Raw genomic sequence first — 6,374 nt, 5'->3', positions numbered from 1 at the left:
ATTTTAAAAATTCTACCTTTAGATTAAATGTTCTCATTCTTCTTAACATTCAATTAATTCGACATTAATCAGATTAATTATTTTAACAATTAAACATAGAAAACTTGAAATTCGGATGTCATGAGATTTTGTCAATATGAGGAGTATAGGAACAATATAATCTAACTATCAATTTATATAAATAGGGGTAGGATCAAGCTACAACTGATGTATCTTTAAACAAAGTTATACTATCTAATAACAATTTATTGAATGAGAATTTTGAAAATCTCATTGTTAGATTGCATGTTTTATGATTATGTGTTCTTAATACTGTGCCAATCAGATGCTATTTAGTATTTGATATAGAAAACCGTCTTTATCCACAATTTTATAAAATACAAAATTTTGAAATTTAAACATTTGATTGGTGACATAGTTATTAATCTTAAATTGTTTTGATAATTTGTAAGTATGCAAGGTATAAGAAAAAAGTCTAATCTAATGATGAGTTTGTCAAAATTCATACACATTAAAAAATATTGAGTAGTGTATTATTACTTAAAGTTACATTAAGTGTAACTTAAACATAACTCATCTATATATATATATATATATATATATAACTCGAGTTCCATTAGAAACTTAAAACAATATTATCATTTCATTATTTTCTTCATAGAACTCGAGTCTTTAAGTTCCCCCCTTTAGAATTTGAGTATTTGAAACTCAAGTTCTAAAAGTGGCCACATAACAAAAATGTTTCAAAATTGAATACATAACTAATATATTTAGGGAATTAGCCTAACTGCCAAAAAAGAGTATATATTATTGGAGTTTATGTTCTAAAATCAAATTTATTGGCATGTCATAAATAATTAAATTGTTTAATTATATGAGACTATTTATAAATGAACTAATGGGACATTATCTTAGTCCATGAGATGCATAATATCTGATTTAGTCACAGAAGATATAAATCACAAGTTCTTTGTAAACTCAGAATTTTAGTTCATAGTCGGTGATGAAATTGGGCATTTCATCTGCAAAGACTATAACATATTAACTAAGATGATTTGTCTTGATCATGGAAATTGAGACTTCTAGTTGATATGTTGATATGTTTTAAAAGTCAAGACATATTGAACTAGACCGATGTGAGATTTATTATTCTCCTAACGACTGTCAAATGAATAATAAATCTTGATGATGCCGAAAAATCGTCAGTGAGCTACACGGCACTCACGTGCTCGAAACAACGCCTACACAACACAAAAAGAGAAGACCTCGCAGAGAGTACCGGTGTGGTACCGGCCAAACACCCTCCGAAGGTTAAGTCAGAACTATTCACAACTCTAGAGTGCTAGAGAGGATAAAATTATGCGTACCTTGGTTGGTGAGGGTATTGGGGTTTTTATAGTGGTAGAGGGTTGACCTCTCCTTATTGGATTAGAAGTCTTTTCCTTATAGGAGTCTCTTTAGACGTATTTTGCGAGATCATTTCCTTGTAGGAGTCTTTTTATTTAACACCAAGCGTGGGGCGCAAGATATTTCTTTATATATGCAAACGTGGAGACCAAGCAAGGCCACGTCAGGGTCGTCAGCTTCGCCTACTCCCTCGTCGGGGTCGTCAGCTTCGCCTACTCCCTCGTCGGGGTCGTCACTTTGCCTACTCCCTCGTCGGGGTCGTCAGCCTCGTTAGGGTCGTTAGCTTCGCCTACTCCCTCGTCGGGGTCGTCAGCTTCGCTTACTCTCTCATCGGGGTCGTCAGCCTCGTAGGGTCGTCAGCTTCGTCTACTCCCTTATTAGGGTCGTCAGCTTCGCCTACTCCCTTGTTAGGGTCGTCAGCCTCGTCAGGGTCGTCAGCTTCGCCTACCCCCTCGTCGGGGTCATTAGCTTCGCCTACTCCCTCGTCAAGGTCGTCAGCTTCGCCTACTCCCTTGTCAAGGTCGTCAGCCTCGTTAAGGTCGTCAGCTTTGCCCTCGTCGGGGTCGTCAGCTTCGCCTACTCCCTCGTCGGGGTCATCAGCCTCGTTAGGGTCATCAGTTTCGCCTACTCCCTTGTCAAGGTTGTCAGCCTCGTCAGGGTCGTCAACTTCGCCTACCCCCTCGTCGGGGTCGTCAGCTTTGCCTACCCCCTCGTCGGGGTCGTCAGCCTCGTTAGGGTCGTCAGTTTCGCCTACTCCCTTCAGCTTAGTAGTGTCAGCTTTCCATTTATGACAAGTTAACCCCGTCTTCCTAAAGCTGTAGACGTCCTAAAGCTGTTCGACTGCCATTTATGACAAGTGAGGCCGACGGGTCTATTTTGAACGTCGCTTCATGATACTATATTCATGAATATTCACATTCACAATTTTACCCTTATCAGTTGCCCCCCACTCCATGATCTCGTCAGCTTAAACTGACAGGTTCATGGAGTTTAAGTCCTTTTTATTTGGATAATTCCAACTCGTCTCTTTAGTAGACTTGTTCATCTCGTTATCTTTTATGTTAAAACCATCGTCTTGTAATATTAGTCATATCCTTTAGTGGACGAACTCGTCAACTTTATGGGCTCGTCAGATTTGGGGACTTGGCGCAATCGTCCATTTCGTGGGTATTACTAAGTGACTCGTCCAATCTGTAGGCTTAATAATAAACTCGTCCACTTGTGGACTTAATAATTTTTCATTCTCTTAGGATTGGGTCGTCCACTTTGGACTTAGCAATGTCGTCCGCTTTGTGGATTTAGTAGGGTCGTCCAGCTTGTGAACTTAATAAGGTCGTCCAGCTTGTGGACTTAATAAGACATGGTTGTCCACTTTGTGTCCATTTTATAGACTTCATAATTTTTTTATCCTCCTAGGATGAAATCGTCCATCTTGTGGACTTAATAAGCTTGTCCATTTTATGGACTTGATAACATTTCATCCTCTTGAGATGAGGTTGTCCACTTAATGGACTGCATATTAGGGTCGTCTATTTTGTAGACTTGGATTCCTCCACTTTGTGGACTTGTTGAGGTGACTAAGTGTTGGTACCTTGTCACCTTGTGAGTTGTCCACTTGGGGTCGTGGACTAATTGAGGTGACTAAATTTTGGAGCCTCGTTACCTTTTTGGTCGTCTATTTGTAGGCGACTTAGTATGGTGATCATCCACCCATAGTCAACTTCGGTCACGCGTCTACCCGTAGGTGACTTAGCGTAGTGACCGTCCACCCGTAGGCGACTTTGGCCATGCGTCTACCCGTAGGTGACTTAGCATAGTGACCGTTCACCCGTAGGCGACTTTGGCCATGCGTCTACCCGTAGGTAAATTAGCGTAGTGACCGTCCACCCGTAGGCGACTTTGGCCATGCATCTACCCATAGGTAACTTAGCGTAGTGACCGTCCACCCGTAGGCGACTTTGGCCATACGTCTACCCGTAGGTAACTTAGTGTAGTGACCGTCCACCCGTAGGCGACTTTGGCCATGCGTCTACCCGTAGGTAAATTAGCGTAGTGACCGTCCACCCGTAGGTGACTTTGGCCATACGTCTACCCGTAGGTAACTTAGCGTAGTGACCGTCCACCCGTAGGCGACTTTGGCCATGCGTGAATAAACTCCTCTTATTAAAATAAACCATGCGTTCATAGAAAAAGTAGTTCTTAAAAAGAAAACGAAGACCTGCCCTTTGGGCTTTAAAAGAGTTATTGTAGGAAAAACTAAAGTAAATAGAAAAACTGAGGAGTATAGCTAAAATTCACTAAGGTAAACTAGAAATAAAGGGGTGCTGCTCTTCATGCCATCCTTTTTACTGGTAGTACTTCCGTAGGTGCTTGGTGTTCCACGGGCGGTGTAGCTTCTGTCCGTTCAGCGTCTCCAGTTCTTGCCATCTTCTGCCCTCTGTCCTGTCGCGTATCCTCTTGCCTTTCTCTCTTCTCTCGAGTCAAAAACGCGTCCTCAGCATTCATGTACTTGGTTGCCCTGTAAAGCACGTCCGACATAATCTTCGGGTCGTTCTTATATAGTGAAAATAGGAACTTACCCTTCCGCAGCCCATTTGTGAAAGCGGCTACAAGTATCTTGTCGTTAGCTTCATCAATTGAAAGCGCCTCTTTGTTAAAGCGTGCTATGTAAGACCTTAGCATCTCATCTTCCCGTTGCTTGATGCTTATCAAGCATGCTGTAGACTTCTTATACCTGTGTCCTCCGATGAAGTGCGAAGCAAACTGGGCGCTTAGCTCCTTGAAAGTACTGATGGAGTTAGGCGTCAGCCTGCTAAATCATATCCTTGCGGGACCCTTCAGCGTGGTGGGGAAAGCTCTGCATATGATCTCGTCGGGTACCCCCTGAAGGTGCATCAGGGTCTTGAAGGACTCTAAATGATCTAGAGGGTCTTTGTTTCCGTCGTAGTTTTCCACTTGCGGCATACGGAACTTTGGTGGAAGGGGGAAGGAGTTGACGGACGTGGTGAACGGTGAGTCGGTTCGGTGGACCAGATCATCAAGGTCGCTGGACACCCGTCCTTTGAGGGCGTTCATCATGACGTCCATCTGTTCATCGCCTGCATCTCCGCGACAATGTGGGGTTGAGCCATATCAGTGACGGATGGACAGCTCATATCTTGTCGCTTGGGGCATTACTACCTTCCAGCCCCTCTTAGTCTCTTCGCTCGGCACTGGTACCTTCTTGATTTTCCCCTTGGGTACCCATAGCGGCATTCTTTTGTCATAGCTGTTTTTCAAGGTCCTGATTCTGTTTGGTGAGACATTCCACTGTTGCCATAAGGGTTTGGACTTGCCTCTCCAGGGTAGTGGGTCGCAGCTCGTCTCCCTGAACGTTGTTGATAGTTGCCATCGAGTGAGTAAGTACCATGCAACTCTTTGTCCGGGAAGCGATAGGCTAAAGTACGCTTCGTTCCCACAGACGGCGCCAACTGATGATGCCGAAAAATCGTCAGTGAGCTACACGGCACTCACATGCTCGAAACAACGCCTGCACAACACAAAAGGAGAAGACCTCGCAAGAGTACCAGTGTGGTACCGGTTAAACACCCTCCGAAGGTTAAGTCAGAACTATTCACAACTCTAGAGTACTAGAGAGGATAAAATTATGCGTACCTTGGTTGGTGAGGGTATTGGGGTTTTTATAGTGGTAGAGGGTTGACCTCTCCTTATTGGATTAGAAGTCTTTTCCTTATAGGAGTCTCTTTAGACGTATTTTGCGAGATCATTTCCTTGTAGGAGTCTTTTTATTTAACACCAAGCGTGGGGCGCAAGATATTTCTTTATTTATGCAAACGTGGAGACCAAGCAAGGTCACGTCAGGGTCGTCAGCTTCGCCTACTCCCTCGTCGGGGTCGTTAACCTCGTTAGGGTCGTCAACTTCGCCTACTCCCTTGTCGGGGTCGTCACTTCGCCTACTCCCTCGTCGGGGTCGTCAGCCTCGTTAGGGTCATTAGCTTCGCCTACTCCCTCGTCAGGGTCGTCAGCTTCGCTTACTCCCTCATCGGGATCGTCAGCCTCGTTAGGGTCGTCAGCTTCGTCTACTCCCTTATTAGGGTCGTCAGCTTCACCTACTCCCTTGTTAGGGTCATCAGCCTCGTCAGGGTCGTCAGCTTCGCCTACTCCCTTGTCAGGGTTGTTACCCTCGTCAGGGTCGTCAGCTTCGCCTACCCCCTCGTCAAGGTCGTCAGCTTCGCCTACTCCCTCGTTGGGGTCGTCAACCTCGTTAGGGTCGTCAGCTTCGCCTACTCCCTTCAGCTTAGTAGTGTCAGCTTTCCATTTATGACAAGTTAACCCCGTCTTCCTAAAGCTGTAGACGTCCTAAAGCTGTTCGATTTCCATTTATGACAAGTGAGGCCGACGAGTCTATTTTGAACGTCGCTTCATGATACTATATTCATGAATATTCACATTCACAATTTTACCCTTATCAAATCTCTTCTATTTACATCAACTCTAAATCCTGAGAGAATAATGGACTTGATCATGAGGTGTAGATTGCTTTGATATATCAGGAATGAGATTTATAAGTCACGATTAAAACCTCAGTATGTTGGGCAGTCGTATTTAATATTGATGGAACATATATTCTCAAGATGGAATTCATAATCTCTTAACGGAGATATAAAATATTCCCTTGAGATAAGTTTAATGGGTTTGGTTATTCAGAGTGTTGGGCCCAACCACTTTAGTAAGAAGTTACTAAAGTATATATTTATGGAATTGGATTTCATAAATATATGATGAATAACTTAAAGGATTAAACCGAGTACTCAAGGATTAAGATGTAGTAATCTTCAAAGTGACAATCTACATTCATGACTTTGTATTACTACGAATATTTTAATGAAGAGGTTGCATGTATAATAAAGTCTTGAGATATAATTTATTAATAAGGCCTAGAGTACAATTATATTCTTATAGTGGTA

Source organism: Quercus robur, chromosome 8 (genome assembly GCF_932294415.1).
Source record: "Quercus robur chromosome 8, dhQueRobu3.1, whole genome shotgun sequence".
Taxonomy (NCBI): domain Eukaryota; kingdom Viridiplantae; phylum Streptophyta; class Magnoliopsida; order Fagales; family Fagaceae; genus Quercus; species Quercus robur.
Note: the sequence above shows the minus strand (reverse complement) of the source record.